Source organism: Mustela nivalis (assembly GCF_964662115.1).
Source record: "Mustela nivalis genome assembly, chromosome: 11".
Lineage (NCBI taxonomy): Eukaryota > Metazoa > Chordata > Mammalia > Carnivora > Mustelidae > Mustela > Mustela nivalis.
Genome location: NC_139030.1, coordinates 52,798,789 through 52,812,488, shown reverse-complemented (window position 1 = coordinate 52,812,488; position 13,700 = coordinate 52,798,789). Strand labels below are relative to the sequence as shown.

At 39.0% G+C, this 13,700-nt stretch overlaps 1 protein-coding gene across 7 annotated transcripts in view; it reads left to right on the top strand.

Moving 5' to 3' along the window:
* Positions 1–13,700, top strand: part of CSRNP3 (cysteine and serine rich nuclear protein 3) — a 209,524-nt gene that overhangs the window by 182,353 nt on the left and 13,471 nt on the right. The gene's annotated exons all lie outside the window — the stretch shown is intronic.

Here is a 13,700-nt window from a genome sequence, read left to right as displayed (position 1 = left end):
TTTTTTTCCCCCCTCTTCATCCTCAGAGCATCAAAAGTCATCCAAGAGTTTTGAGCTTGGGGTCCGGGTAGTAGAATCACATGATCAGGTTCATGCTATGATGCAAGGATAATTTGGGGGTAAGGGCTGCCATGCTGGTGGGAGACATACAAGGTCAGACCAGTTACGAAGCTATCACAGCAGTCCAGGAGAGAGATGATGGGAAGTTAGACAGACCTGTGGCAGGGGAGATGAAGAGAAATGGACAGAAGGAGAAGTGTAGGAAGTAAAATGGAATAGTTCCTGATGACAGGCTGGATTTGAAAGGAAAGGAAGGGTCTGGTTAAGAATGAGTCCTAAGTTTCTGGTTTACAAAACTGAACAGGTTATGGGTAATAGTGCTTTTCTCTTTGAGGAGGATATGGCAAGGAAGCCAGGAAGAGGAGTGGGTTAGGGCTGGGACTGGAAGGGAAGGGATAGCTAATGAGATTATTTTTGGACATCACTGATTGGGAGAGGATTTTGACTTAGTAAAGAGATGTGGAGGAGGTGTCCAGGCCACATTAGAGATTAAGTGGAGAGAAACACAGCTCAGAAAAGAAAACATGTTTCATCCAGCAAAGATGATCTTTAAATATGTACTGATCCATCGACCTCTCAATATATAGGAAACGCTCTCTCATCATTATCTAATGACAAAGGAAATGTTTTTTAGGTTGTCCATGATACTGAACATAGGGAGCCTCTTTTAAATAGGTAAAGCACCAATAAGCTTGTATTACCTGTAACTTCAGTTCCCAGTACAAAGTCAGGCAGCGGAGGTGTGCTGTGTGTTTTAAAGTACCTTGTTATTATGTATTTTGCAATTTATCTATCTGCCTTTTCCCCAACTATGTAAGAAGGCAGTTGCTTAAATTAAGCTGGGAACAACCTAGCCTAGAACATGTCTCATATTTCCTTTGGTGATATTTTTGGCAAATTTCGTTGGAAGTCTCCTAAGATTTTTTTTTGGTAGTAATCCATTATTATTGTTGTGTTTCATGATTGCTTTGCCTATTGCTTGATTTAATAATAATTCTTAGATTTGCTTCTGAAATCCACACTCTGCCTTTCTAACCCACTGTAAAACAATTCTATGCCCACTCCAAGAACAGAGTCACGCTCCAAACTCAATATTGGCAAAACAACAGTAAGGGCTGTCATTCATTAAGTGATTTTTATTTGCCAGGCATTCTGTAAACTTTATTCAATTTAATCTTAACAAAGACCCAGTGGGATAGGTAAATTATGAGACCATGTGTGCTAAAGAAAAAGCAGCACAGTGATGTTAAACACTGACTCATTCCATAGAAAACTGATTCTATTCTTATCCTTTTACTTCCTATTCTAAAATTAATTGATTATCCCTCCTAGGCATTGGGAAGGACAATCTCTGTACCTATAGGGAGTCGTACCTTTCTGGAGTTTGGTACTGTGTGCAGTGGTTTTTAACAGCTGGGAGACTATAATTCTATCTGAGAGCCAGAAGATTTATTGTGGTGAACTTTGAGGCACATTATACATGTGATGAACGTTAGGAACAGCCACACACCTACAGGAACCTTCTATAGGAGGCAGTCATATATTCTGATACTGTAATTTTTATTCAGCTACTTTTGTGCATTTTCTTTAATAAGCTGAAAAAGAAAAGAAGAAGCAGGAAAAAAAAAGCATTCTCCTATTGATTCATCCTTTTTTTTTTTTTTTTTTTTTATTGTGCTTCGTGTTGGAAGTTGGAGAGGCAGTCATTCGAGTGGGTGTCATGGCTTGGTTTGTCACTGATAAGTGACAACATGCAACTTTCCCTTTTGGTGAAGATATAAACAGAAGACATTTGGATATCATTGCTCCTTTCAAATGAATACCAAGCAAAAACATAATGGGATTCTAAGGTGATCTGATCTTAGCCTCTCTGTACTGGAAATATTTAGAAACTCAGAAATATGTCACACGAACCTAATTAAAGAATCATAGCAATGTGGACCAGTTTGCTAAAAAAAAAAAATCTGAGAAGACTGAATGAAGAAACAGTTGTATATTTTAATTATAATTCCTCTAGTATATTAACTTTTATGATTTTTAAAATATCATTGGCTATACTTGTCTAAGGTTTAGCTATCCAAAAATCTGAAATTAGCTATCCAAAAACATTAGCTATCCAAAAATAACCACTCAGATACTTGAAATTTCACTTTTAATGTAACATTTATCTTGAAATATTAATATCTCTGGAGTAAGTAATAAAATAAATGTAGTTAGATTGATTCCATTATTTTGATTGGGGCCAGAGGAGGGTCACTGGCACAGAAAGGAGTCAAAAGAGGAAAACAAGGAGTGTTACAAACTTCATTTTGGCTTTGACTGGAGGAGGTCCTCTGTGAGTGGTAGTGAACTATCTATTGAGTAAGAAGAGAGAAGGTAGCATCTGTCAAGACACTTTCAAAAGCCCTCCCCATGGATATCATATACAACACCACAGGAAACTCATTGGACATGGAACCTAGTAGTTTCCTTTTTCCTAGAAGTTTCTCTTTCCACTTGCAGCTCCAAGTCATTCCATGGTGTTTCTCTAGGTTCCAAATAGAGAACTTGCTTATGCAATGGCACCCTTTCTGATGGGGCCTTCCTAGTGAAAGATTAGTAAACAGAAACATACACTACCCTCTTCCTGATGTTCCCTTATGATAAATATTTTGGAAACAAAAAAGAATAGGAATTTAGTTTCTTATTGTAGAATAGGAATTGAGTTTCTTATTGTAAAATTGCTTCTTATTGAGTAATCTGCCTCTTAATCAAATTATGAGTTAGACACATTGGAAAGTAGTACATACAATAAGATGTGTAGAAGAAGTTTAATTCGATTTGGGGGTTCAGGCGTCCTTTTTGTTGGTGGAGTTGGTGTTCCAAACTTTGTCAAAAAAAAAAAAAAAAAACAATCAATAGAGAAAGCTAAATGAATAAAATGCTTGTTCCTAGAAGAAATAGCTAGCTTTAGATTTCTGAATTACAGAGAATAGTCCGTTTTCCCTGTCAAGCCCATTCAAACATGTCATACTCTTCACAGTAATCAAGGCAGTCATCTTAATACTATACTCTTTTCCAAATTAAGTGCTTAGATTTCATCATCTGCACCACATTGTTGAACAATTACATTAGGCTTTATTCCCATTTCACATATATCTGTAAAACGCATTAGGCAGCCATTTATGTTCAAAAGAACCTTGGCATTTCAGTTGCCTCTGGGTTATATCTCACTGGCTTCTACTACCTTGTTCTAGGAAATTTAATTTAGCTTTCACAGCTTTGACGGGCTCTCCATCTCAACATTTTTTCAACCTTGATTGTTCTTTTTATTCTTTCTGAGATCAAGGGTCTGTCTCCACTCTGGCACCATTTACAATTACTTCCCAGAGTTATATAGTTTTCCCAATTTTTCAGTCATGAATGTGTTTCTTGAGTGATGCTTGGTTTGTTTGCTCTCTGTCCTCATAAAACAAGAGTTGCCAAGTGGTAACTCTTCCTTTAATGATCAACCTTTTAAAAAATCTCTATCTAAATTTTCTTCACCTGAAGGCTTATGTTTATGGTCATGCTTTATTCACTTAGTGACTCACCCATGGGACGTAAGTCTCCACCCTCACCTCCTGCCCTGTTCCTTATATCCCTTCAACAGTCTTGTGATTTACTAACCTCTAGGTGACTATCCCAAATGCTCTAGAAGATATAAAGGATTGAGGGTTTGTGAGATGGTTGACACAGGCTGTTATCTCAAATCTATAGTTTCCAAACTTTGGGAATGTGTCTTTTAACTATTTTGTCACACTATAGTTCTTTAATAGATGGGTCAGAGTCTGGGGGTCATGGTATTTTTTTAACCCCATTTATCCCTACAGAACTTTTCTGTTAGACTCTGGAGAGATTGCTCAAAAACATGGTGAGTGCAAGTGCTTCTGGAAAGTATCCCTAAATGGAGTCCTGCTCCAAAGCCAAATGAAAAATTTTGATATTTGCCAAATACTTGTCATGACATCTGCACAACCCATTTTGACAAGCATAGAAAAAAGACACCTAACTGTAGTGATGGAGACTAAGAGACCGAGCTTTAGCCCTAGGGCAAATGCAATACAATTAAGAATATGTTCTTTCAAAATACTGCTGGTATTTTAATTGTAATGGAACAATTAAACATGTATAACCAAACATTTACATTCTTCCTATGCAATATACTTTGATCCTCTGGTTTCAGAGAAGTTGATTGAACTGATTCTTCTGATTAAACTAGAGAGTGCATCAACTCATAAAAGTTGCTCACTAAGGTATATTGTGCATGTATCTTCTCAATGGTAGCTTGAAATCAGCCATGATGAAACTATTTACATCATGGAACTTGACAAACACAACAGATTAGAAACCCCCCCCCTTTTTTTTTCAGAGACACCGTTGTTAAATATTTACCGGCATATTGTTGGATTCATTTGGCTTAACAACCACCAATAAAAGAAGCAGTGCTGGTCTAAACCAGAAGGAAGATAACAGAATATATGATAGTTTATATGTCTTATATGTTGATATTATCATCCTTTCTGGTGACTTTGGTGGTGGCACACAAGCCACAGACACATTATAAATTCAGGTTGTTAAAATTCTTACAGGTTGACAAAACAAGCAAATCTGCCTGGTTCTTGGAGGGTATAATTAAATCGGTTCCAATTTGCCATCTGCAATTAACAACTAATGAACAGAGAGTGATACTATAAGATTTGACAGAAGAGCAAAAGAATATGAATATTTTTCTTTATTTTGCCAGAGAATTAGTGACTAGATTGTCTATCCAACTCATAGCACAAAACCATGTCCCATACAAAGCCATTTACTGCACATCCTTGATGACCCAGAGCACATTGCTTCTTGAGAGAGCCAATTCTATTTAGCCAGCTCTAATTGTTAGAAATTTCTTCTTTACATTGACCAGAATGTTGCCATCTATTCCTAACTTTTAACCCTAATTCTGCCCTCTAGGCACACAGAATAAAACCTGCCCCTGTTCTCCAAACTCCCAAGTGTTTGAAAACAATGGTGATGGCTATGCCAATATTTGACAAGTGGGTTATGTGGGCTCCATATGTTTTTTTCTGTAGGATTAGACATCCTCAGTTCTTCCCATTAATCCTCCTAAGGCATGGTTTTCTGACATTTTTCACTCCTGTTACATTCCTCTGGATATAGTGGTGTTTATTGATGTCTACCTCAAAATGTGGTATTTGATCTGGACATTGTACTCCAGATGGGACCTTTCCAGTATATAGGAATGTGTTACATTATTGCCTCCCAGGTTGTGGATGCTCTATCCCTGAGTATACACTAAAGATACAGTAGCTTTTTGGAACTTGATCATTTTGTATGTTCATATTAACTAAGTAAAAGTAGGTAAAAGAGCAACAACAAAAAGCAAGCAAGCAGGGGTACCTGGGTGGCTCAGTGGATTAAGCCTCTGCCTTCGGCTCAGGTCACGATCCCAGAGTCCTGGAATGGAGCCCCGTGTTGGGCTTTCTTCTTGGCAGGGAGCCTGCTCCCCTCTCTGTCTGCCTGCCTCTCTGCTTACTTATAATCTCTCTCTCTGTCAAATAAATAAATAAAATCTTAAAAAAAAAGATAAAAGCAAGCAAACAAACAAAGTCCAGGTAAATCGGGTCAGCATCATCACACATCTTAAATCTTTATACATCTCCGGGCGCCTGGGTGGCTCAGTGGGTTAAGCCGCTGCCTTTGGCTCAGGTCATGATCTCAGGGAGCCTGCTTCCCTCTCTCTCTCTCTCTGCCTGCCTCTCTACTTGTGATCTCTCTCTGTCAAATAAATAAATAAAATCTTTAAAAAAAAAAAAATCTTTATACATCTCCAGGCAAGAATCCTGTTTAGTGCTGGACAGGACACACAGAGAGTGATCAATAAAATCTGTTCTTTAATTTGAATAAACCTGATCTTGTCATCCTCACATATGATAGGCCCATCCTTTAGTCTTCATCCAAGATTAAAAACTGTAGTTAACAAGACAGGGTCAAATTCAGGGTATCCTCTCAGAGCAGTGATCCTGAAGAGGAAAAGAGGACTCTCCCCTTCATCATCCCACCATGACCTCCGATGAGGACTTGTTGGCGTATGTGCCACACCCTGCTTCCCAGTCTCCCCAGTGGTGAGAAAGAACTGATCATTCCTGTTATTCCCTGTTATTAGAGACATTTTCAATTCTTCAAATAACTAAACATTCAAGTATCCAACCATACTTATTAATCAGTTTGCATTCTCCCCTTTTATGTAAAGAGCATGAAAACTTTTTCCTGAGAATCACAGGATTAGATCAGTGGTTTTCTAGGTATGTTCCATGATGTCAGGGCTCTATACCTTATTCCTGCTTTTGTCTATTGTATAGTTTGAGGTTCTGCGTGGAGCTTAATTTGACAAATGGACACTGTACTCCAGATGGGACCTTTCCAGTATATAGGAATGTGTTACATTACCCCCTCCCAGGTTGTGGACATAACTCCAGTGAACTCATACATAACTCCAGTAGTCATTCAGACTTAACTCAGACATAACTCCAGTAGTCACTGCTCTCTTTCTTCAAATATACAGAGGCGATCTGTTTAAATAATTCTAGAGTATTACCTAGAATTAGTTTTTCTTTTTAAACAATTCACTCCCATTTTTTAAAACTTATTTTATTTATTTATTTGACAGAGAGTGAGAGAGGGAACACAAGCAGGGGGAGTGGGAGAGGGAGAAGCAGGCTTCCCGCTGAGCAAGGAGCCTGACATGGGGCCTGATTGCAGGACTCTGGAATCATGACCTGAGCTGAAGGCAGACGCCCACCCGACTAAGCCACCAGGTGTCCTATTCACTCCCATTTTGATCAGCTTTTGATTCCTTTCCCCATAGGACTTCATACCTATTAGACTGACCAACCATAGCTTCAAGCTTTTTCATTGCTCGAGAGCACGAATGGCCTGGACCTGGGGATTCTTATAGAAAACAGCTGAGAACTATCTCACTGTCTCCTACCTCTTTTTTATATGTTAAATCCTTACTAATATATCTTTTCTCCTGTTTCTGGTTTGAAGGTTTTCTCCTTGAGAGAGCCTGTGGAATCAGAAGAGGAACGAAATAACTCTTCTTCTTGTCTTTGTCTCTAGCCTTCCATTTCACTTGTCTGTCATTTCCTCCTCCCTGCTGCTTCTATAACTTACATACATATTTCGTTGCTCTTCCCACACTATACCACATTTATCACACGGTTATCTCTCCACCAGGCTGGAAGCCCTTTAGATGCCAGAACTGTCACAGATCTGTAAATTCTGACACTAGGTACAATGGCAGCAATATGGTGATTAAGCATGCATTCATTCACTCACTCATTTGTTCAAAAATATGTGTTAATCAATTACTGTCGGACTGTGGTTAACAAAGGGCTGGGGAGGGCGCCTGGGTGGCTCAGTGGGTTAAGACTCTGCCTTCGGCTCAGGTCATGTTCTCAGGGTCCTGAGATCGAGTCCCGCATTGGGCTCTCTGCTCCACGGGGAGCCTGCTTCCTCCTCTCTCTCTGCCTGCCTCTCTGCCTGCTTGTGATCTCTGTCAAATAAATAAAATCTTAAAAAAAAAAAACCCACAAAGGGCTGGGGACACAGTATCAGACTTAGTCTCTGTTCTCAATGCATGCACATTATGTTGGGGGATATACGTGAAGCTAATCACCAAAAATAGTATATTATTACAAAATTAGACAGCATACTGTGCTAATTAATTGCAGGCCAGGGAACATGAGTTGGAAGTTGGCTGCGAAAGTTCAACAATAGTAGCTATCACTTGGACCAGCTTCTTCTGCTGCCATGTCCATTAGAAAGTCCTCCATCACATGCTCACAAAATGGGTGCCCAGAGAAATGTCATTAATCTTCAGCTTGCTTCCTCTTGTCTTCTGTTCTGAGCTCTACTCCTCTGTGTCTGAATCATATTTTTCATTTCTGAATGAGCTAAGTCTAAGGACGCTTATATGCTCTTCTGTCTGCTGCACCATAGTGCTGGGATCAGTGCTTGGAGTGTGGTTGCAACCATATCCTTTTTTTCCTTCTGTATAGAATTCTCCTGTTCCCCTAAGAATTCTTACTCTAAACTGCTCTCAAGAGCCTGGCTTTAGCTCTGAGGTCAAATAGACCTGAGTTTGATTCTCAGTACAAGCATTAGTGAGACTTTGGCAAATTATCTTCTCAAGGCTCCCATTTTCTCAACTATTAAAAATTTTTTTCATAAGATTCTTGTATAAATTAGTTGAGATAATTTATATAAAGCATAGAGCCTAGTTACTGGTTTTCAGTATATGGTAGCTTGGGTCATTCTCAACATCATTATCATCACTGTAATAGGCAGTAATCTGTGTTTGTGGAATTGAATTATTTTCACATTCTTATTTCTTTCCACTATCATCTTTACATGTGCTAATAACTCTTTAATAACCAGGAGACTTTATTACTAATAATACCTTTTAGCTGCTGAAAGGGAGTGGTTTTATTTTTGGGGTTTTTTTTTTCTTGTTTTTAGCATTTTAGTCAATCCACATTTTCAGTAGTGTTCCCCTCTCCATAATCGCTTTGCAATGAAATAGGTCTTTCAAGTAATTAATTCATTCAAAATTTCATTTCATTGGAATTTATGGTGGAATTCATCTCTACATGACATGGGAAAAAAAAAGAGGGGGGGTGGCAGGGGAGTGAATGCTGACTTTCAAATTTGAGCCCCTCTTGCTTTGTACGTGACCTAAAGCAGTCTGAGAATCGTTCCACTCCTCCTGACAGTAATGTATCCCAACCTTCAAGTGTATTTAGCTGGGCAAAGGTTTTACTCTATTGGGCTTATGAGATATTTGTTCATACTTTTTGGTACAAAATTAAGATATTCAAATTCTATGTAAAGAAAGTTATAGTCCTTATAATTATAGAATGAGTCTGGGCAAGTTTATATAGTGACTCAAGAACTAAGTTTTATCTTAATTATCATTCTGGAACAAAGCAAGTACACACACACACATACTCTAGAGTCTTTGACCTTGATATCCTTCTAATATATATAAATAAATGCACACACATGTAGAATAAAGATCAAAAGATCTTTAGATGATAAAGATCATCTAAAGATCAAAAATCAAATCATGAGTTAGGTCATTCTTATCACCTCTAAAGTGACTAAAGCAGGGGAACAGAGGAGCTACTCTCTAGAGGCCTATAATTTATTTACTTTTTGTTCTTTGCTTATGGACCAAGACAGGAAGTGGTCCTGTGTAAATCCCGTCATCTGACTAATACGTAGGCCGTTAAAAACACCATCTCAGGCCTTTGAACTATATTCTTGCTGAGTGTGCAATGGCTTTTCCTCCAGTTGGTCATCTCACTACGACTCCATCTTCAGAGTTAAGCTTAGATGTGGAAGTTTTCCCTTCTCACCCCACCGGCAACCCCCTACTCGGTGCCCTGTGTTCATTCGCAGCTAGAAAATTCCTATGAACTGGATTAAAATTACTAGATTACTCATCTCTTTCCTCCAACCCATTGAGATCAACACCTGCATCTTGTGCTCTGACATAGCTAATGCTTACACACTAAGTAAGCACAAAGACTATTCAATATACTTTAATATATAAAAGTATATACGTAAGTGTATATATAGTGTATATTTTATGTAAGTGTATATATGTAATACTGTGGCAATTAAGAGCGCAAGCTGTGGAGTCAAATATCTAAGTTTGTGACTTGCTGCCCACCCTTTTTCTTGTGACCTTGGACAGTTATTTAGCACCCTGTGCCTCAGTTTCCTCATCAGCTAAGTAAGTACAATAATATTTACCTAATGAGATTTTTGTGATGCTCAATGAGTTCATGCAGGTAAAGTGCTTAGAGCAACACCAGGCACGCAGAGTCGAAAACTGCTCTTATTAATATCGTTGCTCTCAGCCCATCTCTCTCCCACCTCCCTTTCTTCCTCAGCTCAAGCTCTCTCTCTCTCTCACCTTTTACACACACATGCACACAGAAACAAAAGCAGGTTTGAGGACCCGCATTATTTGGTAGTTAACCACAGTGTAATTAAACCACATTTTGGCAAGGTTTGTTTTGTTTTTTGTTTTTGTTTTTGTTTTTTTTTGTTTTTTAAGCTCTTGTTCCCAACATTACTTTGGGAAAAGAGTTACTGAAATGGAAGTGGTCCACATCCCAGACTGTCTTCTAAGGTATCTATCTCAAAAAAGAGCATTCCTTTGAATGTGCTCGTTAATCTGTAGGCATTTTTTTTTAATAAAAAGGATAGGTTTTTGGATATATTGTGTTTAATTTTATGTACAAGTTCTAGCACTGCCTTGTCTACCATCAGAAACTTGGAACCTAGAAGTACAGGGAAAAGCATATTAAATAGGGGTCAGGGAATTAAGTACTAAAGCATGTTTTGGAGAGGTCACCCAATTAATGTGGACCTCATTACTGTATAAAATAAGGAAGGACCATCTGATGAACTAAAGCCTGAAAATTCAATGAATCTATTTGAGATCGAGAAAAGACATTTATAGGTAGCACTCATGTTGACAGAGAGATAAATGTTATATATGGATCTTACGGAGTCTCATCAGCCAGGAGATACCCTGCCATTCGCGACAAACAGATGGACCTTGAAGGCATTGTGCTAAGAGAAGTAACTCAGACAGAGAAAGACAAATGCAGTCTAATAGCACTGATCTGTGGAACCTAAAAAAGCAGAACTCCTAGAAATAGAGAGTAGAATCGTGGTTGCCAGGAGCTGGAAAGTAAGGGAAATGGAAAGATGTGGGTCAAAGGCTATAAACTTACAGTTATAAGATGAATACGTTCTGGAGAGCTCATGAACAGCATGGTGATTGTGGCTTACAATACTGTGTTACACACTTGAAGGTTGTCAAGAGAGTGCATCTGAAATGGTGCCATCACAATGGCAAGAACAGCTAATGCGACAGTGGGGATCATTCCACAGTATATAAGTGTATTAAATCGACACATACATCTTAAGCTTACACAATGTCATATGTCAATTCTGTTTCAATAAATTTGGGGGGAAGAGAAAGAAATGTACAAAATGAATTTCTTGTGAAGATGGGTAGTAGAGTAAAGACGTCAGGAGAAGTAGGTGAGGTGATCTTGAAGTCTTTCTGGCTTCTTTGGGCCAGATCTAGAGAGCATGATGGATGTGATTTGTGCTCACTGACTTTTTTCCCTATTGCCCTAATATAAGATGTTTTTGAAAATAATCTATGTAATGCACTGATTTTAAGTAGCATTTAAAGTTAGTAGGTTTGGCCTGGGTTTTAAAGGAACAAATGGGCACAGACTGCAGGAGGGACTGGCGAGGTTAAGAATCTCTCTCAATGGCCTCCACACCAGAAACTGTGAGGAAGGGGAGAAAAGGCAACTGACTAGGCTGAACACAGATATTTCCAGTCTTCATTAGAAACAGCAGAAATGGGGCTCTTGGGGGACTCTGCCTTCAGCTCGGGTCATGATCCCAGGGTCCTGGGATCGAGCCCCGCATCAGGCTCTCTGCTTAGTAGGGAGCCTGCGTCCTCCTCTCTCTCTCTCTCTGCCTGCCTCTCTGCCTACTTGTGATCTCTGTCTGTCAAATAAATAAACAAAATCTTTAAAAAAAAAAAAAAAGAAAAGAAAGAAAGAAAGAAATGGCAGAGATGAGGGATGCCTAGGTGGCTTAAGCATCTGACTCTTGATTTCGGCTCAGGTCATGATCTCAGCGCCCTGAGATTGAGCCCCACATGGGGCATGGCCCTCAGCAGGGAGTCTGCTTGGGATTCTCTCTCTCCCTCTGCCCCTCCCCCTGCTTGCACTCTTCCTCAAATAAAATAAATAAAAAGATGGCAAAAATGTTAGGGGGGAGGTGAGGAGGAAACCTTGCCAGATCACCTCAGTGTTAATGTGAGATTTTGCAATCTAGATGAGGCCCCCGGTGAGTTCCTAAAACAAGAATGAAAACAGTATGGAGCTCTGCGTGAAGAGTTTTTAGATTCTTAATTGAATTTTTATCTTGAAATGAAATTGTTTATCATAATTTAAATATGTGGAAATAAGAGGCGCAGATTGTATTTCTAAGAGCACTTATATTTGGAATAAGCTTCATCTCTAATTTATTTAAGGTAGCTTTTTTTTTTAAGTTTTTAGATGCCAATTGTTAATTCATATTTCCCTAACAATTTTCACTAATATGTGAGTAGCCTTTTATTTATTTACTTTTTTAAAAATCAAGCCCCGTTGATATAAAATAGGGGGTTTTTCTTTGTTTTGTGATGTCACCGGTTGCTCGAGGAAGCATAAATATAGAACACGGAGATTAAGTAGGAAAGAAATATTAAAAATGAACCATTCCTTCCAAGTCCTGGCTGTTCTGTGTGAGCTATGGAGTCAGACCTTGACACAGCTCACATAGACAGGCCAAGAATTAATGAAAACAAATCTAAATGCCACAAAGGTGACAAGGTGGGAAAGGTAACGCTTCCTATTTGTTAATGCAGCTTTACCTATCACAGAGGATTGAGTATATGCTACGTAATTACACACCCGAATTTCCTCAGAAATCAGATCTTCACAGATATGCTTATGCTTCTATGAGCAAATGAGAATTAACAAAAATGATAACAGCAGTCAATCAAAGTAACATCCTAGTAGTGGACATCACAGAAATGTGGAAACAGGTTAGCCAATACGACACAAAGAAATGCAAACAAAGGAAATGCATTGCAGATCCCACTGAGAAGCAAAACCCCATAAAGGGGAAGGCCCATCGTTGCAAGAACACAGACTTAAGGTTCTGAATTATTTAAAAAAATATAATTTAGTGGCTCTTGAAAATGTAGTTCAGAGGCCCTCTGTAATACATTTTAATGTACACTTCCTACTCTCATATCTCTGGGTCCTGGGATCGAGCCCCACATTGGGCTCCCTGTTCAGTGAGGAGTCTTCTCCCTTTGCCTCCACCCCCCCACCTTCCCCCCACCCGGCTCTCTATCAAATAAATAGTTTTTAAAAAAAATAGCCTGGTAATAATTACGATTAATGAAGTTTATGAAGTAATACTTTTACAAATTAAAGAATCAAAACGGCATCTATATTTAGAGCAAGCCCTTATGGAGGTTCTACATTTATTCCTGTGCTGCTTCTCAGGATGGGTTCCTCGCTCATACTCAGAGAAAACGCGTCTCAGTGCTTTTTTATGAAGGAAACGTAATATGTGCTGGTATAACAGTAAGAAGTGAGCTGCTGACTCAGGGTTTACTGATGGATGAAATTAATTTAGAAAGAAATATAAATAGATGCACATAGTCATAAGTAGATGAGACGTAGCTGTCCACAGGAGCTATGACGCAGATGCTATTGCTTGGGGCACAGGTTCAGGTGAAGTCCTCTGAGGGCTGGGTTTATTGTTTGGCTGCCGGTTGGCGAGAGCCTGCTGGCGCTGCTCTCTGTTCCCCGTCTTTCTGACAGCACACTGACCTGACTGATTACTTCATATCCAGCCCTCATTCTTGGAATGTTCTGTAGGGTAACCATGTTTGTAGTCCCAACAGCACAGTGCAGCACGATGTTATTTCCTAGTTCATGGTTTTGCCCGCG